The 26,393-nt window shown below is 44.4% G+C and overlaps 1 protein-coding gene across 10 annotated transcripts in view; it reads left to right on the top strand.

Moving 5' to 3' along the window:
• Positions 1-26,393, top strand: part of dop1b (DOP1 leucine zipper like protein B) — a 160,059-nt gene that overhangs the window by 7,185 nt on the left and 126,481 nt on the right. The window contains exon 1 of one of the 10 annotated variants that reach the window (XM_038801579.1): positions 18,045-18,063. The exons of the other annotated variants lie outside the window; for them this stretch is intronic. The gene's annotated coding sequence lies outside the window, so the exon portion shown is untranslated. Of the gene's footprint in view, positions 1-18,044; positions 18,064-26,393 lie in introns of those variants that run through there. 10 annotated transcript variants of the gene reach the window in all.

Genomic DNA, 26,393 nt, shown 5'->3' with positions numbered 1-26,393 from the left:
GGCGTGGGCTTGAGTAGGGTGCTCTTTCCAAGGGCCGGTGCAAACGCGATGGGCCAAATGGCCTCTTCTGCACTGTAAATTCTATGAGTCTATGATCGTTGAAATGTGGGAGGATCCAGAGTACCCAGAGGAAACCCATGCAGACACTGGGAAAATGTGCAAATTCCACACAGACAGTAACCAAGGCTGGAATTGAACCTGGGTCCCTGATGTTGTGAGGCAGCAGGGCTATCCACTGTGTCACCGTGCTTGCCCCCCCCCCCCTTAAAGTCCCACCTTAAGCTGATTTTGGGGATAAAGGTATTGCCATGCCCTTGGGTGGTGTTATTTGGGGTATTGGATGAGCTGGGTCTGCAGGAAGGCAAGAAGACTGATGCCCTGGCCTTTGCCTCTCTGATGGCACGGATGAGGGATCTGTTTGGGTGGTGGGCATGTGAGCCGCCTAAAACGATGACTTTGTTGGGGGACCTGTCCGAGCTTTTGCACCTGGAAGTAAACCATTTGGGGTCGTGGCGGGGGTTCTATTCGAGGTATTTATGTCCTCCTTTAAGAATTGGTAGTCATCAGCAAGTTTGGGGGGTGTTGAATGAAAGAGGGAAATATGCGACTGATTGGTGGGATATTTTAATAAAAATGGTATAAAGTTGATTTTTTTTTTGTGTGTGTGTATGTTGTAAAAATGGAAAATTTCTTGAATATAAATCTGGTCTGTACAGTATGAGACAATCCAGTCTGTTCAAGGGTTGTGGCAGGAACCCATTTCTCCCCTGTGGAGTAATTCCTGGCCAAAACACCAGTACTTAGTGGGAGACAATATGCTTTGCCTTGCTTTCCTGCCATTCCATTTGTTCTTGTTGTTGTACAATCTCTTTAATTTTCGGTGGTTTTGACAGATTGAACGTGAAACTTTTTCATCATTAGTAATGCAGGAGAGGTATTGGTCGTGGAATGTGCGGTATTCCTATATGCTAGTAGGAGCTTGTTAAGATATTTGATCAGCGAACCTTGTTCTCTGGTTGCTCTCAAGATATGTTTCATAGTTTGGCGAAACTTGCTGCTAGTCCATTAGTTAGCAGGAGGGAATGGGTGCAGACTTACTTTGTTGAATACCATTCTCTTGTAAGAAATGTTCAAATTCTTCAGACAAAGAGAGGTCCGTTGTCACTTACCAATTGTTCAGGGAATCCAAAACGACTAAACGCTTCTCCCAGCTTAATCGTCTTCTCCGATGCGTTAGATTTCATCACAGCGGCCTCTGGCCACTTGGTGTGAGCATCGCCCGTTACCAAGAACATATGTCCTTCGAAGGGTCTTGCAAAATCCATATGCACATGTTGCCCAGCCTCATCAGGCCATTCCCATGGATGCAGCAGTTCTAAGGGTGGCAGGTTTCTTACCTTTGCATAGGAAGTACATGTTCCAGCTTTCTCTTCAATTTCCGCATCAAGTCCATACCACCAGAGATAACTTCTTGCTATTTCCTTCATGCATACATAGAATCATAGAATTTACAGTGCAGAAGGAGGCTATTCGGCCCATCGAGTCTGCACAGGTCCTTGGAAAGAGCACCCTACTTAAGCCCACACCTCCACCCTATCCCCATAACCCAGTAACCTCATGTAATCACTAAGGGCAATTTATCATGGCCAATCCACCTAACCTATACATCTTTGGACTATGGGAGGAAACCGGAGGAAACCCACGCAGACACGGAGAATGTGCAGACTCCGCACAGACAGTGACTCAAGACTGGAATCGAACCTGGGACCCTGGAGCTGTGAAGCAACTGTGCATACGGCTCTGCACTAGCTCTCATGTAGCATCTCTAACACCCATTTCCTCAATGGTGGCAGAATAATCACTCTGAGCCCCCAAAGAAGACATCCTGACTACTGACAGCTCCAATCTCTTGGAGTAGTAGGGTTTCAGGTTAGGTGCTAGTTCTGAAGTCTTCCCTCATCACACCATATCTATCACCTTCGAGAATATTGGATCGCTCAGTGTTTCTTCACCTGTTTAAAAGTGATTTGTGTGTTGGTGGCGGCCCTGTAGGTGTGGGGACAGTGATTGTAGCACATGGGGCTGGAGGGGGCTTTGGTTTGGGCACCGATATGTGGCAATCACCGGTTTGTTCTGGGGTGCTGGATGGGGGATTGCTGGGCTGGCAGTGGGCGGGGATCGAGCGGTTTGGGGATTTCTTTGACAGTGGTTTTCCATGCTTGGAAGAGTTGGAGGAGAAATTTGAGCTGCCCGGTGGAAACTGGTTCCGTTATTTGCAGGTGAGAGGCTTTGTGCGGAGGCAGGTATCGACCTTTCCGCACCTGCCGTCCCAGGGTTATAGGATAGGGTGGTGTCGAAAGTGGGAGTGGAAGGTATCGGAAATTTATAAGGAGCTGATGGACTGGGAGGGAGCCCCGATAGGGGAGGTGAAGCGGAAATGGGAGGAAGAGTTGGGTAGGGAGCTGAAGGCTGGGTTGTGGGAGTATGCCCTGAGGAGAGTTAATGCATCCTCGTCGTGCGCTCCAGGCTTAGCCTTATACAAGGAGCATATGACAGTGGCCCGGATGAGCAGGCTTTTTGATGAGGTGGAGGATGGGTGTGGAAGGTGTGCGGCTGGGCCCACAAACAATGTCCATATAATTTGGGTTTGTCCAAAGCTTGGGGGATTCTGGCAGGAGTTTGCCGATGTTATGTCGGAGGTTCTGAAGTAAGGGTGGTCCCAAGTCCAGAGATAGCGATTTTTGGTGTGCCAGAAGACCTGGGAGTCCAGGGGGGGGGGGGGGGGGGGGGGGGTGCGGCCGATGTTTTGGCCATAGCCTCCCTGGTATCCCGGAGATGCATCTTGCTAGAATGGAGGGACTCGGGGCCCCTCAAAGACAGTGGTGTGGGTGAGTGACATGCTGGATTTCTCAGGCTAGAGAAAATTAAGTTCGCCCTGAGGGGCTCGATAGAAGGGTTTGCTCTGAGCCACAGCCATTTATCGACTTCTTTGGGAAAAGTTAAGCCGTCAGTGGGGTGGGTTGGGGGGGGTGTGGAGGGTTTAAAAAGGGGAGGCAGACAAAGTGGGGGCGGGTTGGTGGGGATTACGGGTTTGGGGGCTTCACTAACGGTGCCTCTGCCGTTCTCGCCGGCTCGGTATTCTACAAGTCCTGTGGTGGTGGCAGCCCTCGGTGTGGGGGCAATGGAGGCAGCATATGGAATTGGAGAGGGCGTCAGTATAGATAGATAGATAGAACAGTACAGCACAGAACAGGCCCTTCGGCCCTCGGTGTTGTGCCGAGCAATGATCACCCTACTTAAACCCACGTAACCCGTATCCCAACAATCCCCCCATTAACCTTACACTACGGGCAATTTAGCATGGCCAATCCACCTAACCCGCACATCTTTGGACTGTGGGAGGAAACCGGAGCACCCGGAGGAAACCCATGCACACACGGGGAGGACGTGCAGACTCCACACAGACAGTGACCCAGCCGGGAATCGAACCTGGGACCCTGGAGCTGTGAAGCATTGATGCTAACCACCATGCTACCGTGAGGCCCCAAGTATGGTCACCGATTTGTGACAACCACCGGTTTGTCCTGGGGGGGGGGCTGGATGGGGGCTTTAAGAGATGGCAGCGGGCAGGGATTGAGAGATTTGGGGATCTATTCATCCAGGAGAGCTTTCTGACCTTGGAGGCATTAGAGGAGGGCTTTGAGTTGCCGGGTGGGAACGGGTTTCGGTACCTTCAGTTGCGGGACTTCGTACGGAGGCAAGTTCCAAGCTTTCCTCGCCTCAAGGTGATGTCATAAACAGGGTTAGAGAGGGGAGAGTTTTGAAGATATACAAGGAGTTGATGGAGTGGGCAGGGGCCCCTATCAGAGAGGTGAAGAGGAAGTGGGAAGAAGAGCTGGGAGGAGAGCTGGAAATTGAACTGCGGGGGAAAAAGCCTTGAGGACAATCTATTTATCCTCGTCGTGTGCCAGACTTAGCTTGATCCAGTTCAAGGTGGTCCACAGGGCCACATGACGGCAGCCCAGATGAGCAGGTTCTTTGAGGAGGTGGAGGACAGATGTGGGCGGTGTGGGGAGAGTCCGGCGAACCATGTAGATATGTCCGAAATTGAGGGGGTTCTGGCAGGGATTCACGGATGTTATGTCAGAAGTCCTGGGAGGGTAACTCCGAGTCCAGATCTGGCAATATTTGGTGTGTCGGAGGATCCGGGGCCCCGGGGGGGGGGGGGGGGGGGGAGTGGGGGAGGCCGTATCCTGGCCGTCTTCTCCCTGGTGGCCTGGAGACGGAGTTTGCTCGGATGGAGGGACTTGGAGCCCCTGAAATCAGGAATGTGGGTCAACGATATGGCACTGTTTCTCAGTCTGGAAAAAAAATCAAGTTCGCCTTGAAAGGATCAACTCTGGTTCACCCAGAGATGGCAGCCGTTCAGCGATTTCTTCAAGGAAAATTGAACGTCAGCAGTAAGGTGTGGGGGGGGGGGGGGGAAGAAGAAAACAGGAGGCATGGGGAAGGGGGGGGGGAAGAAAACAGGAGGTATGGCAAGGTTGGGGGGGGGGGGGGAAGAAAACGGGAGGCATGGCAATGTTAGATAAGGACAGGGAACTTAGTATACGGGTAATTAAGGAATAGGGCGGGTGTTGTAGTGGACATTGTTTTCTGTTTGTTCTTTTAGGTATTTTGCGTGTGTCGGCCCACGCGGTTGTTTAAGAAATGTGAATGTGTTAAACTGAAAATTACAAATGCTTCATTGAAATATTTTCTAAAAATGTCCATCTGCATTTAGACTTGTCTATTGGTATTTAATGGTATAAGTATGTGCAGAAAAAAGCATACTTGCTGTCTATCCAGCAGTGGAGTTATCTAGTATCGGTGTGTAGTATCAGCAATGGCTCGCACATTCAGTGATAATTCCTCCTCTGACTGTGAGCCTCTTCTTTTTCCTCAACCCTTTTGTACAACGTGGACATTCCTCTTTTTATTTTGCTTAAATGCTGCCTTGGTTTATTCTTGCTTCCTACTTTTACTTGGCGCTTGCTCTTCCTGCGGCATATTCTATATGTCCTTTTTTCCCCCATAGCTTCAACATACCATGCCTCGACAACAACATTCAGCAGCCAAATGCCCTGGCTTTGCACATCGGTAACATGATATGGCACCTTGGTTAGCACTGCTGCATCACAGTGCCAGGGACCTAGGTTCAGGTGCACTTTTAGTGGGTTGGTGCAGACTTTGGGCCAAATGGCCTCCTTCTGCACTGTAGAGATTCTGTGGTTCTATGTAAGAATCTTGATTCTTGAGTCTTGATTCAGCAGCCATTTTGTGCATTCGAGTACACAAATTCAATTGCTGAGCTTACTTTGCAGCCAGCTGAATAGAAACAGCAATTTCCATAGCTTTCTGCAGAGTTAGGTTAGTCTCAGTTCGCAAACGTTTCTATATCACTTTGCTGCATGAACCACAAACCAGTCTGTCCCGCATAGTCTGCAGTGCACATCTCCAAACTCGATATTCTGCAACCCCTTAAAGCACAACCATGAATTGTGTGGTTAACTCTTGTTTCTTTTATGGAATCTATGGTGCTCTGCAATCACTCAAGAGTTTCGGCCCTTGTGCTTGCAAAATGTCAAAAAGCTGCTTGTACATCTTGATGCCTGGCATCTCAAGTTGAACTAAACAATGGAGGAGATTACGTGGTCCTCTATTCTCCCCCCCCCCCCCCCCCCCCCCCCCCCACACACACACACACACACACACACACACAATGCTCATGAATTTGGCACCGTAATATCTTCAGCCACTTTGCCTGCGCAAAATAGTCGGAACGCTCAGTATAGGAGCTCTATGACTCCACATTTTCATCAAAGTGTCCCACGATGATGATAAACTATCATTTTATAATAATACATAATTTTATAACCGGTTTTCTACTAATGGAGGTTTCCCACAATGGCGTTTTCAGCAGCTACCTTGTTTCTCCCTCACGCAAGGCAACAACCCGAGCTTCAGCCTCTTATTTATCACAGGAAGCTGTGCAATCTGTTCTGCAGGAAGATTATCGTTACTCGAAGCCCGCCTAGCCCATTTGTTCTCGGTCACAAGTGTCATGCCAGGTGAAAGGTTTATCTTTCAAGATGTTTTTCTTACATTTCTTGGTAAATTTCTTCCCGGGTGGCTAGCCAGCATCCATTCACAGTCCTCGTCACCAGTTTTTATGTTGTGTTTTGGAGACGTGATACTCGGGCGCAGGAGATTTAAAGCGACTAAGCTTTATTTCCAGTGTTACTACTTACTTTATTTCCAGCGCTAGGATTTATGGCGTCCCCTCCAGTGAATACATTAATACAAAGCTTCACTGGAGCCAATGGGAATTATAATAATAATCTTTATTGTCACAAGTAGGCTTACATTAACACTGCAATGAAGTTAGTGTGAAAAGCCCCGAGTCGCCGGACTCTGGCACCTGTTCAGGTACATTGATGGAGAATTCAGAATGTCCAATTCGCCTAACAAGCACATCTTTCGGGAATGGTGGGAAGAAGCTGGAGCACCCGGAGGAAACCCACATAGACACTGAGAACGTGCCAGACTCCACACACACTGACTCAAGCCGGAATCGAACCTGGGATGCTGGAGCTGTGAAGCAAGAGTGCTAACCACTGTGCTACTGTGCCGCCCTTGATGCAAATTCATAACACCTAGGGCTGAACTGTTCAGCTTGTTACGCGTGAACATCAGTGTGTGGCATCTGCTGTCTGATGGATGCATTAATTTTACATATAGACTAGTGATGACCTGTGGTGTTCTGTCAGCCAATAACTGACCAATCTATAGAAAGAATGTGGCACCTTACAGTTCATTATGTATCCTTCTGCTGAAGGATCACTTTAAATCTGCAGAGTGCCTGGTTAAGGAAACAGAAATTGAGAATGTCTGGATGTGATTAGTGAATTTGGCTGGCATCTTTTTTGACCGTTTTTATTCCGATATTTAACATGCCATTTGCTATCTGAAATCTATCAGCGTACCCTTTTGGCAGATGGCCTCTGTATTCTGTCAACTGATGGCTGGACATCTGGTTTGTGACGCAGAGTGAGGTCAACAGTGTGGGTTCAATTCCCGTACTGGCTGAGGTCATTCATGAAGGTCCCACCTTCTCAACCTTGCCCCTCGCCTGAGGTGTGGTCACCCTCGGATTAAATCGTCACCAGTCAGCTCTGCCCTTCAAAGGGGAAAGCAGCCTATGGTTATCTGGGACTATGGCCACTTTACTTCTGTCAACTGAAGTGACTTTGCTGTCATGGTCTCTTGATGTGGAGTTTTAATAAGTTAATGCTAGTGGTGCATGTTGCTTTAATTTTCGAGTATCAAGTTGCAGTTTAAGTCTGGCACTAAATTAAAATGCACTTAATGTTAAATTATGTTCTGTAGTACGCTGCATGGATTGGAATTTTGAGAAACTTTGTTTACATTGTTGCAAAGTGTGCTTTGAACAGGACAGAATATTTTCCTGGTAGACACAGCATGTACAACTGAGATTATGACTTTGTGGTAGCATTGAGTCAAAATATATTTTGAGCCCCGTTCAATAGAGCTTTTCAAGAGGCCATTGGATTATTTGAATAGAAACCGAAACATTGTGCAGGGGTATGGGGAAAAGGCAGGCGAGTGTCACTACGTTATAATGCTCATTTGGAGAGCTGGTGTAGACTCAAGGGGTCGAATGGCCTCCTTCTGCACAGTAACAATTCTGTAGTTCTGAGATTCTGCGAAGTGGAGGCCAGAATGTTGTTCTCTGTGGTTCCTCAATGGGATACTTGCATCTGGACACCGCTTCCAGTGGCTGGTCACCTCGGAATCTGAATGGTTGGGCTTGGGTCCCAGGCTAAACATATGATGTTTGGCTGATTTCACCATCCAACCCTTGGTTTGCAGCACTGTAGGTAACAGAACCTCAAATATGGTTTTCATGATTAATGAAGGGATTTCTTGATTAATAGGAAGATCAGGGGTCACGGAGAGAAGGCAGGAGAATGGGGATGAGGAACAGATCAGCCATGATCGAATGGTGGAGCAGACTCGATGGGCCAAATTTCTCTTGTACCTTATGAACTTGTAAAAAGTGAGTATTGGATGGACATCCATCAGGGGTACTTGAATCCAATCTGGTGTGGGTGCCCTCCCTTACTACCCCCAGCCCTTTTCTGCAAAGCCTTCACTTTTTAGCCTAGGTGGCAACCCATCTAGGAAAATAAAAATAAGTACGCAGAAATCATCTTAGCCACTCTTCCTCAGTAAGTAGTGTTATAGGCCAAGGTTTAGAGAACCCCAAATTGTATCATGGAGTTCACCTGACCCACAACTTTTAATAGATTGTGGTGTGGGGATCACATGGCCCACTCTACAGGTGTGGTACAGTAGAAATGGAAAAGTATTTTTTAAAGCGAGACAATGTTTATTCTACGAATTCGGGTTAACCTTTTTAAAACAGTGAACATCTTCGCAACCATCAATTCAAATACAACCCCCAAAAAATACAACACTAAGGTAATCCTTAATAACTTCCCAAACATCATCTAGAAGACACAAGAAACACCTTTTAACGGAAGCACGTTAGGTTTACATTCACTACTGAGAACATTTATAATTCTGAATTCACCAAATGATCAAGAGATAATCTTTTCAAGGCAGAGATCACCAGCACACCTGCTTTGTCTGGCTTCAGCTCTAACATTGAAAACAAAACTAAAACACACCCTGCAGCAAACAGTCTAAAACAAAAGTAAAAAGCTGACACAGCCCAGCTCCACCCACACTCTGACATCAATGATAAACACCCATTTCTTAAAGGTACATTTCTTAAACACCCATTTCTTAAAGGTACTCTCACATGACAGTGGCACAAGAATCTCAACATGTAGCTGCAGAACTGTGTATTTGCCTATTCCCAGATTCTGGATCCAGCATCTGTCGACTTCAGTCTAAGCTGCACTTGACACTGGGGTCATCATCTGAGCTCAGATGACTCTTTGTCCTTTTTAAAATCTGGTTTCGACCCAGTCCAGAAGATTTTTTTTTTCTTCTTTCAAATCTTAAACTTCCTAGAAACCAAGAAGGTTCTGTTTCCCAGTTTAGTTATCTATCTCAAAAGATTTAGAGCTCGAGAATGACTCATTCTGGGGCATTGTGCACAGACTATCTATTGTTCTCACTATGAGCAATGTTTCATATGAGAGTCAAGGTAGTAAATGGCATTCAGATGATTGACTGTGGGAAGAGGTGAAAGCTCAGCTGATAACCGTCTACATGCTCTGTGAAAGCGTATGTCACTGGATAATGACTGTGGTGAGTATTTTTCTTTCCTCCGACCTGTTTGCACTAATTCTGTCCCACTGCAGATTCTTGTGCATGGCAAGGATTCTCTTTTTTGCCTTACAACTTTTCCCTCCCCTTCTGCAGTCCAAACTCTTGCTGAGATGGGGTTCCACGGATGCGAGCAGTTCTTTCATACCTCAATCAAGTGGTAGTTATTCATGCAGCAAATGTTAGCAGGGTATTTAACATTGAGGATATCACAGCTGAGCCATTACCCCCATTTCAAGCAAGGTTCATTGAACAGCTATTCGGACTTGGGATCCTTTTTTTTTGTCCTTGCATGGTGAAGAAACGCCCAGATTTATTTTTGTGCCTCTTTATGCTACACTCTGTGACCAGCCTCCTGAGCACAGACTGACTTCTGAGAATAGAAGTGTTTTGGTGAAAATGGAGTATATTATAGAAAGTAGCCATAGCCTTCAAAACAAGGAAAAGTTTGAATACAAAGATTCCTGGGTAGAGGCTAAAATTGAAGTGGTAGTGTTGCAGTTTTTTTTAAAAGTGCAAATGAAAGGCATGAATTTTTTGAGTTGGTGTGTCTTCATAGGTGGAACAGTAACTGAGGAACCATGTTTCTCAAATTGTCGTGATGTTTAAAGAAGAAAAGCTACAAGAAATCAAAATAGTAGTGGAAATAATTTCCATCAATACGAGTAAACCTCTGCAGATCCACTTTGATTTATTAATTGAAATGAAATGAAAATGAAAATCGCTTATTGTCACAAGTAGGCTTCAAATGAAGTTACTGTGAAAAGCCCCTAGTCGCCACATTCCGGTGCCTGTTCGGGGAGGCTGTTACGGGAATCGAACCGTGCTGCTGGCCTGCTTGATCTGCTTTCAAAGCCAGCGATTTAGCCCTGTGAACAAATGTATGCTATTTTAGAGATGTTCAGAGGGAGGAAAATAGGGGGAGGCAGAGGGAGGAGAGGGGTTGGGGACAGCCAGAATAGACAATGGGGAGGGGGGTCAAGAACAAGGCCACAGACATGGCCCCAGGAAAAAATGAGGGCTCCCCAGGGTGGGTACAAGGAAATAAGACAAAATAGACCAAGACCCCAGAGAAACACTTGAAACAGGGGGGGGGGGGGGGGGGAGAGGGGAGAAAGAGGAGGAAGAGGGGAGTGAGAAAACTATACATATGTCATCACCTTTTGTGAACAATGTATCGAACAACGGCGAGTCAGAATACAGGAGGGAAATAGAGAACCTACTGGAGTGGTGTAACAACAACAATCCCTCCCTCAATACCAACAAACCTAAAGAATTGGTCATTGACTTAAGGAAGCAAAGTATTGTGCACACCCCTGTCTGCATCAATGGTGCCAAGGTGGAGATGGTTGACAACTTCAAATTCCTAGGTGTGCACATCATCAAAAATCTGTCCTGGTCCACCCACGGCGACACTACGACCAAGAAAGCACAACAGCGCCTATACTTTCTCTGGAAACCAAGGAAATTCGGTATGTCCACATTGACTCTTACCAACTTTTATGGGTGCACGATAGAAAGCATCCTATCTGGCTGCACCACAGCCTAGTATGGCAACTGATCGGCCCAAGACCGCAAGAAACTTCAGAGAGTCATGAACACAGCCCAGTCCATCACATGAACCCGCCTCCCATCCATTGACTCCATCTACACCTCCCACTGCCTGGGGGAAAACGGGCAGCATAATCAAAGACCCTTCCCACCTGGCTTGCTTACTCACTCTTCCACCGGTCAGGAGATACAAAAGTCTGAGAACACACATGACCAGATTAAAAAATAGCTTCTTCCCTGCTGTTACCAGACTCCTAAACGACCCTCTTGTGGACTGACATGATTAATACTACACTTTAGTATGCTTCACCGGTGCCTGTGTCTATGTTCTTACATTGTGTACCTTGTGTTGCCCTATTTATTTTCTTTTCTTTTCATGTACTAAATGATCTGTTTGAGCTGCATGCAGACAAATAATTTTCACTGTACCTCGGTACACATGACAATGAACAAGTCCAATCCAATTCCAATAAAAATATCTCGGAATAGCAAAAAAGGAAAGGGGTTGCGGGGTTGGATTTTGGGTGTTGGATTTTGAGGGTTATGTCTAAAGTTTGACTTTTGTAAATTGTATCCAGTCTACACAGATTTGTTTATTTTGTCCCAAATAAAAAAACTTTTAACAAACATTTTCAACATTTTTATAGTGATGTTCATATTACGTTGTACCACTGATAAACTGACGGTTGCACAAAGCCACTCACTGTTAACCTGATAGTTGCACAACCCTTTGCTGCATAATAGCCATTTCAAACTCCTTGCACAAGCTACTTCAATTTAGAAATTATTCTGTTGAAACAGTGAGTGGATGCATTTCATCATGTCAGACTGGAGCTTTGTTTTGTTACCAAACCCATTTATCTCTTCAGAGCCCAAGAATGAATGCTGAAAATACAGTTAATTTATCTAAAATTACCATGTAAATTGATTTTTCTCGCTGGAATACTGTTTTGCTAAAAATGGCATTGAGTGGCTTGATCTACAAACCACTCTGTGGGCTGTTGCGACCAGGTGAGGAGGAGTGGACTGGCCCCTCTCCAATCAACAAAGTTATCACTGTTTCTATTCACGAGGATCTGCCTTTCCAAATCAGAATGTATTGAGCTGTTTAAGCTGTGAGCAATAAGGAGCCAATCAAAAATGGGTTTCTTGAGTCAAAAGCAAATTTATCAATGGCTGGTTTAGCACAATGGGCTAAATATCTGGCTTTTAAAGCAGACCAAGGCAGGCCAGCAGCACGGTTCAATTCCCGTACTAGCCTCCCCGAACAGGCGCTGGAATGTGGCGACTAGGGGCTTTTCACAGTAACTTCATTTGAAGCCTACTTGTGACAAGCGATTTTCATTTCATTCATTTCATTAACGAGAAAAATAATGGAGTAACATCAAGCATTTAGCCCTCGTTGGACATATATGCGCCAGAAATAAGGGACGTTTGAGTCCAATTTTAAAGTGAAATAAATATGGTAAAGTATCATAGAAACATAGACAATAGGAGGGAGGAGAAGCGATTTGATCCTTCGAGCCTCATCTTTCTTTCTTTCTGGATGTGTTTACAATACAGTACACTAAAGGCATGCATAACGCTATCAAAACTTTATAAGAAGAAAGCCAGCTACAGGTTAATTTTTGTGATTGGGGTGAGTTTACACATTAACCTGCAGCTAGAAATTTGCAAAGACTTTATTGAAATAGGATTTACAAGCGGTCTATAAACATGTCTCACTAACTGTGATTAATCAGCAGCTGTCACTTACACTGCGGCCAAAAAATGGCAGACGTGGCTCACAGTTAAAGCCCATCACTAGGCAGAGGGCTCCTAACTATCCGTGAGCAACATTTCTGGCAGCATCTTTGGAGAGAGAAACAGCGTTAACATTTCGAGTTCAATATAACTTCTTCAGAACTGGATTACTAGCCGAGTAACAATACCACTGCACCACCTCCTCCCCCTGTATGAGGAATGGGGTTGAGGCAGAAGAACAGTACTGAAACATTCTTGCCTGGTCTGGCCAAATCCACAGTACAGTGTTCAATTCTGGTTGTATAGTGTTAAATTCTGGTCGCCACACTACCAGAAGGATGTGGAGGATTTAGAGAGGATGCAGAAGAGATTTACCAGGATGTTGCCTGGTATGGAGGGCATTAGCTATGAGGAGTGGTTGAATAAACTCTGTTTGTTCTCACTGCAACGACGGAGGTTGAGGGGCGACCTGATAGAGGTCTGCAAAATTTTAATGGGCATAGACAGAATGGATAGTCAGAGGCTTTTTCCCAGGGTAGAAGGGTCAATTACTAGGGGGCATAGGTTTAAGGTGCGAGGGGCAAGGTTTAGAGGAGATGCCCCTTAAACGTCACTTGCATTGCCTTGAAATGCTTTACCCATTGTATATCTTCAAGAGTTTCTGGCTGTGTCTGCCTGTTTCAATATCCAGTATTTTACATTTTTAATGCCTTTTCCTTACACAGTAATGTGTTTCAATGAATGTCTGGAATGTGGCCTTGTATTTTCAAGCAGTTTTCTCTGTCGCATTTCAAATTACAAAATTTCAAGTCAGTGGAAAGTTGCAAAATCATATTTTCAAAAGTAAAGGGGCATATCCGGGTGACAGGGTTTTGAAGTCATTAAATGTCAGATGGGGTTGTGGGATCAGGGAGACTGGGTAATTTAAGTTGTTTTCAAACAAATTCTCTGCTTTGTGCCAACTCAGAGGGTGAAAGAAGGAAAAAACAATAGGAGAATGTATTTTTCAAAAAACAGATTAATTGGGAGATGCCTTTGCTCGTGACATGCCATTTGTTGCACAAAGTTCAATGGCTCGAATCTCCCATAAGATTATAAAGTGCCATTTTTGCTTGACCTCCCTTTTTTTTTGCTCAGTCTCACAACTCGTGCGCCATCAGTTCTAATCTGTTGATGTCCTCTGAAGCATTTTCACAATTCTCTTCATTGTTTATGAAGTACAATTGACCTTTTCACAAATCTGTACTTGTTGGATGTCAACCTTTTTCCAGTTCTCCGGAACCGGGAGCAACTTGCTGGGCTGGATCAATGGAGCTTGGATGCACTGTTTCCCAGTCTAATTTTGGCATGCGGTATTCCTAAAGTACCCTTTCCCTGTTATTTTGTATATATTGCTTTTGTATTTTTCATTTCTTACTTTCCAATCGCTGTCAATTTGTTTTCAGTGGGAATGCAAGATTTGCATGATCTTTTTAAAACGCATTCTAGGATGACTGATTTGGTGGTAAAGTTACTGGATTTGTAATCCTGAGGCCTGAACTAATGCCCCGGAGGAGACACGAGTTGAAATCCCACCGTGGCAGCTGGGGTATGCAATAAGCCTGTACTAGAACAACATGTCTTGGTGGCTATTAAACTTTCATATTACTGCGAAAACCCATTTTGTTCACAAATGCCCTTCAGGGAAAGAAATCTGCTGGCCTTACTGGGTCTGACCTACATGTGACTGCAGATGCACACAGTGGTGTTGACCCTAACTGTTCTGTGAAATGGCCCAGCAACCTGTTAGTTTGTAGCAAAGAATAAAACCGGATGGAACACTCAATCAACCAAGGCATCGGGTGGAACAAAGGCACACTTAGCCCGGTCAACCCTGTAAAATCTCCCTCACTAACTTCTTGTACATTTGGTGAACTGTTCCAAAGTCTAATCAAGCAACAGCCTGACTTATTCAAATCAAATTTTCCTCACTCCTTTTCACCATCCCTGGGTATGTCCTGCGGGACAGACTGTCTGGAGATGGTTGTATTGTTGCCAAGGAGTGGCCTTGGACATCCTCAACATAAGGCCAAATATGGACAAGGAAACCTGCTATTGATTATCATCTACTGCCCTCCCTCAACTGAAGAATTAGTACACCTCCACATTGAACACCTTTGTGAATTGTGGCAGATAATCAGAAATGGTGTGGAAGGAGGTGAAGGTTCGATCCGCCAAGATGGTGCCAAGTGGATGATCCATGTCTTCCTTCTGAGGCCCCCAGAACCAGTCTTCAATCAATTTGATTCACTCCAGGTGATAACAAGTAAAGACTGACCACTCTGCGACTGTAGTGCTTCAGCAATGAAGACTGGTGCTTCAGCGAGTTGCTCCAGTACATCTGCAATCCTGGCGCACCTACCTGAAATGTGGGAAAAGTGCTCACTGAAAGGAGAGCAAATCTGATCTGGTCAATTATTGCCGCATCAATCTACTCTGAATGATCAGTGATTATGGAATGTTTAATTTGGAAGTGCTGTTGAGTGCTATTTGATCACCAATTTGATGCTCACTTTGGGTTCTGCAACTTGATTCCTGACCTCATTACAGCCTTGGTTCAAACATAGACAAACGAGCCAAATTCCAGAAGTGAGATTAGTTTTCCCTTGGCATTACGGCAACGTTTGACCATCAGGCGTCAAGGAGCCCTAACAAATAGTCAGTGGGAAAGGGGGTGTGGGGGTTTGAAGTCATACCTCACAAAGGAAAATGGTTGTGGGTTGGAGGTCAAATCATCTCCCCCCAGAACATCACTGCAGGAGTTCCTCAGGGAAGTGTCCTAAGCCCAATCATCTTCAACTGCTTGTTCAATGACCTTTCCTCTGTCATATAACAGCTCTGGGAATATTTGCTGATGATTGCAATGTTCAGTTCCAATCATTATTTTTGGATAATGAAATGGTTCCGGTCCACTTTTTGCACAAGATCTGGACAATGTACAGGCTTGTGCTGTTAATTGGCAAGGTGCGTTCATACCTCATGTCTGGCAATGTCCAGCTACAATAAGTGAGGACCTGATCAGTTCCCAATGATGTTCAGCGCTACTGTTGCTGAATCCTACCATCAACATCCAGGAGGTTATAATTGACTCGAAACTGAACTAGACCAACTGCTGAAACAGCAGGTCACTGTCTGCAGTGAGTCTCCACCGGGTCTCCAAAGCCTGTCCATGATTTTCAAGGCAGACATCAGGAATGTGATAAAATGCTCCCCATTTTCCTGGCTGAGTGCATCTCCAACAACACTCTAAGCTCAGCACCCTCCAGGAGAGAAAGTTGTCTGCTTGATTGGCACCCCATCTACCAGCTTCAACATTTCTCCGCCACCACCACTAGTGTACAGTTGGCAGCAGTGTGTACCATCTGCAAGGTATACTGCAGTAACTCAGCAAAGCATGTTCCAAACCATGACCTCTACTACCTGGAAGAACAAGAGCACAAGAAGCATCAATGCCTGCAAGTTCTCCTCTAAGTCACATGATCTGACTTGGGGGTATATCTTTGTTCCGCCACAGTTGCTGGGTCAAGCTCGAGAACTCTTTTCAGGAAAGTGGTTTAGCACCTCCCTTGAGGGCAGTTAGGGATGGATAATAAATGCTAGCCCAGCCAATGATGCCCACATTCTCTGAACGAATAATAAAATTCTGAAGTTTTTACTGGAATTAGCTGCCAGAAGCTGTTTTTGAGCCATGTTTGCGAACTGACAATTCTGTTTAATTGTAGTGCCATCTAATTCACGTGTTTTGGGTTGTATTTATCTGCGGACACTTGGAGCTGCAGCAGTGCACCTAAACTGCAGATAAAATTTAAGATGTTAAACTATCAAAGCAGTATTGTTACCACAAACTGAGTCAAGTTCCAAGGGAACCACCTGGAAATTCGGATTAAGCAGGGTTTTGTGATGGCCGCAGAGGCCAGTTGTCCCATATGAATGTGACCCGAAAGTGCCTACAAACGCTATCTGTTTGAAATGCTGCAGAGACCCCTCCGTGTGAAATGATGGCTTATCCAGGATTTCATATTTGAGCATGCTTCTGTCTAGACACTCCGCTCTGGTCCCCGCGGTCACATTAAAGAGGCTGGCTTGCATCCTTTGCAAAGGATTTTGGGGCATTACTTTTTGGCTCAACCGGATCGACCACTGTGGATTTTTGACTAATTGCTGAAATTGTACTATGGATTTTGCTATTCTGCTAGCGGCAATGGTTGATCATTTTGCCACAAGTGGGATTTAGTGTGATCTGAGTTTGACGCATCTAGATTTCACGGTTTTAAAAAATGATAATGTGCCCGTGATTTTCCTCGAACGCTCCTTATTTTCATGTTTTAATCCCCCCACCCACCCCACCATGAATATTCCCACGTTTCTTTTCCTGTTGCCCCTCTACTCTAAAAGGGGGTGGGTAGGTTCATCTATATTAGGTCCAGATGTGCACTTTTGTAGTTATAGGGCTAAAACATCGGCTTCTGCAATTCCACTACAACTAAAAGCCGGCAAGGTCACAGTAACAGTTCAGGTAAAGACAGAAAATGCTGGAAATACTCAGCAGGTCTGGCAGCAGCTGTGCAGCGAGAAACGGGGTCAAGATTCAAAGTCCGTTCAGAACCTCTAACAAAAGGCCTTTTTTGAAACGTTAGCTCTACCCACATTTATTGCCATGAGACTGTAAGCCGAGTATTTCTATAATTTTCTCATTTTAATTTCAGATTTTCAGCAACATTTTGTTTTTATATTAGTACCTTGCGAGTCCACACCCTTTAGATTCGGCTGAGAAAATGTATCACTCCTTTTTAATCAGTTTCTACAGGTTGGTTGCCAGGGTAAATATAAGGGTTTATATTTCTATCTGGGGCAAACTGAAGTGACAGCAGCGGATGGTGTTTCTGCATTTTGTGTTTGGCCTTTACTTTTGTTTGGAGCAAAATTACGTGCGCCTGTGTGAAAGATAGTTTTAATCACTGGTGGGGGGGGGGGGGGGGGACCTCGCACAAGTCTGGGGCATTGGTAACAGCCCCTCTGCCGAATTTGGCGGAGAGCAGGGATTGAGAGGATAGGGGACTTGTTTATAGAAGGAAGCTTCCCGAGTATGAGGTGCAGACCTGCTGAGTGTTTTTTTAAAAAAAAGATAGTTTTAATCAACTTGTTCAGTGGGATCTCTAACCTTGGACATACTGCTTATCCTTGTTAGCTTTCTCTAAAGTCCATTGTTTGCTTCTATGGAATGCCTGCTGGAACACGATGTGAATTTCTCCTGCCGCTGACAAGAAATTGCTGTTGCAATTTTCTCTTGTGATGTAGTGTCAAGAACCAGTTGAGTTGGAGAGGCGTGAACAGCACTGATGTCATTACTAGAAGACATTAATCGCAAATGTAAGAAATAGGCGCAGGGGTGTGAGAGCCAGCTCTCCAATCATTTACCTAACCGTGTATATTTGTACTCATTGTTTCTCGATGCAGTCAGTCTCGTTATTAGTGCTGTTGGTTGGGGAGAAATTACTAGCCTTCATTGATGTGTGGCTTGTCACGTTTTAGAGAAATGCGCTGTTCTAGTAGACTCATGTGTCCCTCAGCTGACCGTTGACACGTTTTGTATGCTGTAGGCTTGGCACAATCTTGTTTTGCAACCCATCTGTATCAAGTGATTGTTTAAAAAGATTACCTCATAGTAAGCAGTTGTTCTGAGTGGACGCGATGTGATCTGACTACGTGGTTGCTTTAAAGGGAAAGTTAATTTTCTCCATTTATGTTCAGCGTGCTTGTTGCAAGATGCTTATTTTTTTTAAATTATAAATTTAGAGTACTGTTGCCAATCAGCACCAGAGTCAGCATAATGTTGCCAATCGGCACTGGAGCTGCCAATTAATGTTGTCAATTAATAATGATGCTCTTTAGAGTCGCCAGGTATCAAATGATACCACCACAAGGCTTTACGGGAAATTGATCAAAGGACCGCACAACCAGTTAGTCAGTTCAAGTTCAAAGATGGTTTATTTACACACAAGGATTACTTCGCCATGCAAAATACTACAAGTTAAACTACACCTAACAACTACAATAACCTATACTTAACTTCAGGGCAACCGGCTCTATGCAGATGGACAAGGCCTTTGTCCGGATCTTGCGTGGCTCGGTGTAAGAAGTGGCTCTGTTTCTGCTGGGTTCATCCGTCTGGTAGCGATCATTGGCCTTTAACTTGTCTGTCTGGTTGTTATGCTGCACTTGAGTTGGCATAGGCCGGATCCAAGAGAGACTGAGGACATGGCTGTGTCTCTTCCTATCCCTCTGGGATTTTGTGCTCTTTGGGGCGGTCCTTAACTTGGACCCAATAATTTGACAGGCTTTGATCACTGCCCTCGATTTTGTCCAATAAAGGGGCGGGTGCCTTAATGCCTGGGCGTGTCCTTAGTGGTCATTGACCGTGGCTGTTTGGGCTCCCTGAGTAAAGGGAGTGGCGCCGATTAGTCTGTATCTGTATCGGTTACCTGAGTACAGTTCTTTTGTTCTGGGGAAATGGGCCATTAGAATGCAAACCAGCGGGGGTTTCGATCGCGTCTAGCTATTTGGGTTGCAAATACACACACAAGCACTGAGTCTGTCTGAGTCCTGGGTTGGCCATAATTCCCATGGTCCTTTGCAGGTGGCCATCTGAGATGACTACAGTACCCCATTCATTTTTTTTCCAATTAAGGGGCAATTTAGCTTGGCCAATCCACCTACCCTGCAAATCTTTGGGTTGTGGGGGGCAAATACGGGGCGAATGTGCAAACTCCACGCGGACAGTGACCCAGAGCTGGGATCGAACCTGGGACCTTGGTGCCGTGAAGGTGCAGTGCTAACCACTGTGCCAACGTGCTGCCCCATGAGATGCTTATTTTTTAATCTGGATGCCCATACCGAAATATTTAAGGTTTGTGAAATTTTTAGTTAGGAAGCTATTTGGTCTTTTATCCAGTGCCAGCTCTTTTTTTCTATCCACATATTTCCATCCCTCCGATCATTCTTAAAAACTCTTGTAGATTCTACTTCCCACTATTGTTTTTAGTAAGATATCCCATGCTTAACAATATATTTTTAAAAAATCTCTTAAATACCTTTGAATAAGTTTTATACTTTCCAGTTACAAATTGACAATCTTTTCCCGATATGCTGTATATCCGTGACTGACTTCACTCTTGTGTGGTTGCCATCACTGCAGCTGGGCTCCTGGAGATCTCCTTGACTTGGTGTCAGATGAGAGCTGCCATTGAGAAAGGGGGAAACCAAACCACATCAACCATTAGGTCTTTGTGGGTAGCCTTATTCAAGGTCAGCGGTGAATGCAATTGCTTCATCACTGATTACAGAATTTAACCCCAGGTTTTGCTGGATGAATTTCATATTTGGAGAATAGGGGAACAGGGCAGATTATGAATTTGGGACTATTGATGCCAGACCAAGATTGCTAATCTTTATGCATGAGCTGAAACACGTTCGTGTGACACAGGCCATGTGGTCTTACCAGATTATTTTCTGCAAGAGGTTGCATGCCCGTTTTTCCATCGAACAAAACATACTTGTATGAATTAATACATTGCACTCTATCCGCAGTTTTTTGGTCTGCTTTTTGAGTTCTGTTTTATTTGTCGCTCATGTTGTGGCTCGTGCTCGGTAAAGATTCCACTGTAACCCATACAATTGGCCATTATTCATGTGAGCTCAGGTTGTGAGACCATTAAAATTATTTGGTTCTAGGGATAATCACAGCAGAGCCCCCTCCTTCATGCCCATGTGAGTGAATGTCTCAGCAGCTGGCACTGGCACTACATAGTGATCAGAAGTGTGAATGTGGCATGTGGCTGTTTTCTTCCCTTTGAAAATAATCTTTTATTATTGTCACAAGTAGGCTTACATTAACACTGCTATGAAGTTACTGTGAAAATCCCCTAGTTCTACATCCCTAGTGCCCACAGTCCGGTACACAGAGGGAGAATTTAGAATATCCAATGCACCTAACAGCACGTCTTTCGGGACTTGTGGGAGGAAACCGGAGCACCAGAGGAAACCCACGCCGTTATACTTCCACTCCCAACACAAGCAGTTCTGCGATTATCTCAAGAACCCTCAGCTACTGTCCTGTCTATAATGAACTAACTTGCATGGATTGTAACTCCACAAGAGTGACTTGTAATTGTCCAATGTGGGAAGTGCCGAATTACTCGACGGAAGTCACTGACGCGGTTCAGGACTCTGAGGAATTCCTGACGTGTGTGGTCCTTGCATGGGAAGTTTAAACTTCGATTGACAGTTTTACCCTGCCTGGATTGCTGCACGATTTGCTGGAACAATGGAATTGGGTGGCAATATCTATGAATGCATGGAACTTTTGCACCTTTCCCGACTTATCATCTGGAATCCCTGGCTTCTGACAAGGCCATGTTGGGAAGTTCAAACTTGTCGGGGACGGAAATTAGCATTCTGAGGTGAGGGGGGAGCATGAGCCAGGGTGGAAGAGAGAGGGTAACCATCATCAGGAGGTGTGGGAGAGGGTTGAGCATTGTGGAGTGTGTGTGTTGGCGGGCGGCGCGAGGGGTGTTTGTTTAAAAACTGTAGGTCAAACTTTGAAAGCACGTGTCTACAGTTGTTGATGAGAAAATGATGTGGCTTCACTGGATGTTACTTTGGCCTTCTGACTGCTCGTCGCTATTAGTTTGGCCTTCTGACCGCTTGTCGCTGTTACTTTGGCCTTCTGACTGCTCGTCGCTGTTCCTTTGGCCTTCTGACCGCTTGTCGCTGTTACTTTGGCCTTCTGACTGCTCGTCGCTGTTACTTTGGCCTTCTGACTGCTCGTCGCTGTTACTTTGGCCTTCTGACTGCTTGTCGCTGGAGCCAAGATTGGAAGGTGCGAAGGCTGCAGTGTAAAATAGTCAGAGGGCAGTGTGAATCGCAGTCAGTGCCAAGCACAGCCTCTCCACTAATTCTCGGTAGATCTGGGCCAAATGATGGTCTTTGTGTAGAAAAAATCCTAAGATACTTCATTGAGGTGGTACAGTCAAAAGTAAGCCTCTATCATCCTGGAACGATATCACGTGTTAATTATTTCTAAACATACATTGTTAAATGGCTTAATTTCTGTTGAGTAACAGGGTGTGGAAGTAAACCAGTTGGGTTGGATGCTATATAAAATAAAAAGTGAGATGTTCAGGCACCATAAACACACAATCGCAATTTTATGCATTATTTCCAATTTGCCCCCCAGTTTTGAACAGCACCTGTTTTAGCAGGTAAGATTAAAAATTAATATTACCCTTGTCCTCTTGATTGTGTTTCCATTTGCCGTTCTCGACCTTTCAGGCCTCCAGTTAGTGTTTCCCAGTCAGTTCACCTTTTTCTTTCTCTGCAACTTAAAGGCCGTGCTTTTCAAATTAATGAGGTGATATAGCAGCAAGTTGACCAAACCTTTTGAACATACAAATCAGGATCAGCACTAGGCCACTCGAGCCTGTTCCGCCAGTCAATAAGATCACGGTTGACCTGATTTTAACTTCAACCACACATTCCTGCCTTCCTGACTTTTCATCCCTCCCCCCACCCATTGATAAGAAACTATCTAGCTAAACCTTAAAATATTCCAAGACTCTTGCTTCCCTGTCTTTTGAGGAAGAGAGTTCCAGAGACTCAACCCCCTTGAGAGGAAAAAAAAAATCCTCATCTTTGTCATAAATCATTGACCCCTTATTTTTAAACAGTGATCCCTAGTTCTAGATTCTCCAACAAGAGGAACCATCTGCTCCACATCGACCCTATCAATATCCCATAGGATCTTAAAAGGTTTTGATCAAATTACCTCTTACTCTTCTAAACCCTACTGGATCCAACTCTAACCTCTCCAACTTTTACTCTTATTGTTTGGTTAATGAGTTTCTTTTCTGCTCTTTCTGCCAAAATTGGTAATTTAATGTTTACCCACATTTGCCTGATTTTTGCCCACTCACTTAACCTATCTATGCCGCTTTGTAGCTCTTTACATCCTCTTCATAATTTCTTGCCTATCTTTGTGTAATCAAATTTACCAACCATACCATCAGTCCCTTCATCCAAGTCATCTTTATAAATTTTTAAATGTTGAGGTCCCTGCACTGCACAGTAGAACAGTGGTTAGCACTGTTGCTTCACGGCACCATGGATCCAGGATCGATTCCCGTGCTTGGGTCACTGACTGTGTAGTCTGCATGTTCTCCCCGTGTCTGCGTGGGTTTCCTCCAGGTGCTCCAGTTTCCTCCCACAAGTCCCGAAAGACTTGCTTGTTACGTAAATTGGACATTCTGAATTCTTCCTCTATGTACCCGAATAGGCGCCTTAGTGTGGCGACTAGGGGCTTTTCACAGTAACTTGATTGTAGTGTTAATGTAAGACTACTTGTGACACTAATAAAAATTATTATTGATCCCTGTGGCACACCACTCGTCACATCCTGCCAACCAGAAAAAGACCCATTTATGCCAACTATTTCCTGTTAGCTAGCTAATCTTCAATCCATGTCAATATGTTACCCCCACAATATGAACTTTTATTTTACCCAACTTCTGATGTGGCTCCTTGTCAAATGCTCTTTATCCACAGCACATGTGACTCCTTCAAAGAATTCATGTAAATTGATTAAACATGATTTCTCTTTCACAAAACGCTGCCAAATCAGCTTGCATTTTTGAAAGTACCCTACTGCAACATCTTTAACATTGGTTTCCAAAATTTTCCTAATGACGTGTTAGGCTAACCAACCTGTTTTCTTCTGCCTCATTTCCCCGAATCTAGCGAATTATGGAAAATTGATGCATTAGCTCTCTCATTAGCCACTACTTTGAAGACTTTGAGGTGAAGTCCACCTGGACCAGGGGATTTGTCAGTTCGTAGTCACAACAATTTGTTCAGTACTGCTTCTCAAGTGATTAAGTTTCTCCAGTTCCTCAAGTAATTGTTCTGAACAGGTTCAGAGGAGTGAGCTGGTTTTTCTTTGTCCCACTCCTAGGTTAGTTATAACTGAGTTTGTATTTTTTGAATAATCTTTATTGTCACAAGTAGGCTTACATTAACACTGCAATGAAGTTACCATGAAAAGCCCTGATGTGATATTGCCAATTGAGTATGTACTTAACTGTGCACAGCTCGGTGTAAGAATTAAGCCAAGCATATTTCTTGGGTTAACAACTAAAGTTTTATTACCAAAACTAACTCTGGGTAAAGATACAGAATTTATTCATAGAATATGACCATTAATGCAAAAAATGCATGCACAGCTTCCCGAAAAGAAATAAAACTTTACAGAATATCCAATGTTAAAATTTGGCCAAACAAAATAGTTAAAAGTCAGAAACATTGTTTACTGATTGTCTGAACATGTCATCACAGCTCAAAGAGTCACTTTCCGCAATGGCTTCTAATACTTTGGCTTCCCACTGAAGCAGTTGCTCTGCAGTCATGGCTGGTTGAGTCTCTTTATTTTTTCTTCTTGAGTTGGAATCCTTCTTATGAACTCTTCTAGCAGGTTTTCAAGCCACAAGCTGGGCTCAACTTTGTTGAGGGAGGTGGGGCTTGAGGCTGTTGCCTGTACTGTTTCTATAGCAGTCTCTGCCTGTTAGTTCAAATCCAGTTTATTTCACACCAAAGAGGTGGGTTACATGACTTTTCTTTGGTTTCAACCTGGGACTTACCTTGGCCATTGATGGGATCTTCCTGTCCCGTCGATTGTGCACCCCACCGTGGGTTTCCGGCGGCGTGGGGTGGATTCAGTGGGAACTTGCACTGGTGGCAGCTGGACCAGAAAATCCCACTGCCAGCCACCGACAGGCTGTCCCTCGCTGCCCAGAAACACACTGTGGGGAGGGAAGAGAATCTCTCTTATTGTCTCTGATGGCTCTGGACTTTATCTCCATAAAGTGGCTTATGACCTTCACAAAGGCTAGTGACGTTGTTCAGGCCAAAATGTTCTTTTCAGTAAGTTAATTTATCTATCCAGCAGATGACATTTCAATTTAATGTTCTGTGCAGCACATCTTTGTAACATGATTCTGTCACTTACGACCTCAAGAAGAAAGATACGATTTTAAAATCAGTATTTTTTCCACATTTTAAAAATATCAACTCTGAACTTCCTGGCCATGGCTTCATTGCACAGAACGATAGCTAAATTTAGGTAGTAGAGACATGTACACAACATGATCTGACCCTTGAGGCTGTGTGTGAACATAGAAGTTTGCTGAATAATCATAATTTATTGTCATAAGTAGACTTGCATTTACACTGCAATGAAGTTACTGTGAAAAGCCACTTGTCGCCACATTCTGATGGGTACACTGAGGGAGAATTCAGAATATCCAAATTACCGAACAGCACGTCTTTCGGGACTTGTGGGAGGAAATCGGAGCTCCCGGAGGAAACCCACGCAGACGTGGGGGGAATGTGCAGACTCCACCCAGACAGTGACCCAAGCTGGGAATCGAACCGGGAGACCCTGGCGCTGTGAAGCAAGTGTTAACTACTGGCCAGCTTTGTAAATCTGCATTTTGCATTGTGAAATAAGCTCTTTATTTATGTGGTGTGTTTTATATCGGCCTTGGGTCTGTCATACTAGTTTCAATATGGTTCTCCTAATGATTTAAATGATCTTGAAAAGAAAAATAAATACCTTATGTGCAGGTATCTATTTGCACTTGCAAGCAAAATTTATAGCTTTGATCGTTGCAGCAGTTAATTCCTCATTAACTGTTGGTTTGTATCTGTTATATAAGAAAATCATTTTTCCTTTTTTTTTCTTCGGTTTCTGTTTAGGAATTTGTTTTAGACTACTAGGAGCGTGGTATATGTATTGTGGGGTGTTATACTAAGCCACAGAGATGTCACAGGTTTGATTGCTGGTCTATACTGAGTTAAGATATTGGCCACTGCAGTAGTGGAAGCACTTTAATTAGAGCTGAGGGGCACTTTTGCTGAAAATTGTGCATGTTATCTTGATATGACCTTTATTAATTTCTGATTGGCAGTAGTAGCCTGGATGAGGAGTTCTTTGGAATGCTTTCGAGATAGATCAGAATGTTCTGGAACCAACTAGAGAGGATACTTGGTTTTGTGCAATTTGACAGGATTAATTAATGACCTCCGAGTAAAGTGCCCCTAGATAGCAGCAACCACAATATAATTGAATTTTACATCCAATTTGAAAAGGAGAAGAGTGGGTCTAAGACTAGAATTTTGAACTTAAATAAGGGCAGCTATGTGGGCACGGAGCTGAGCTAGCTGAAGTGAACTGGGATATTAGACTAGAGGGCAGATCAATAGAGAAGCATTGTACATTCAGTATAAGTATATTCCTGCTATAAAGAATTCTAAGGGAGGTGCCACCATCCACGGTTAACTAAAGAAATAACGGGAAGCACCAAACCTGAGGAAAACCATAGAACTGCACAAAGATGAGTGGCACGTCAGATGGTTGGTTGGAATATAAAGAAGAGCAGAGAAAGGTTAATCAGGAGAAAGAGATTAAAGTATGAGAGGAAGCTAGTTAGAAATGTAAAAGCATAGTAAGGGGCTGGTTTAGCTCACTCGGCTAAATCGCTGGCTTTTAAAGCAGACCAAGCAGGCCAGCAGCACGGTTTGATTCCCGTACCAGCCTCCCCGGACAGGCGCCGGAATGTGGCGACTAGGGGCTTTTCACAGTAACTTCATTG

This window comes from Scyliorhinus canicula, chromosome 7, assembly GCF_902713615.1.
Source record: "Scyliorhinus canicula chromosome 7, sScyCan1.1, whole genome shotgun sequence".
NCBI lineage: Eukaryota > Metazoa > Chordata > Chondrichthyes > Carcharhiniformes > Scyliorhinidae > Scyliorhinus > Scyliorhinus canicula.
Note: the sequence above shows the minus strand (reverse complement) of the source record. Positions and strands in the feature narration are given on the sequence as shown.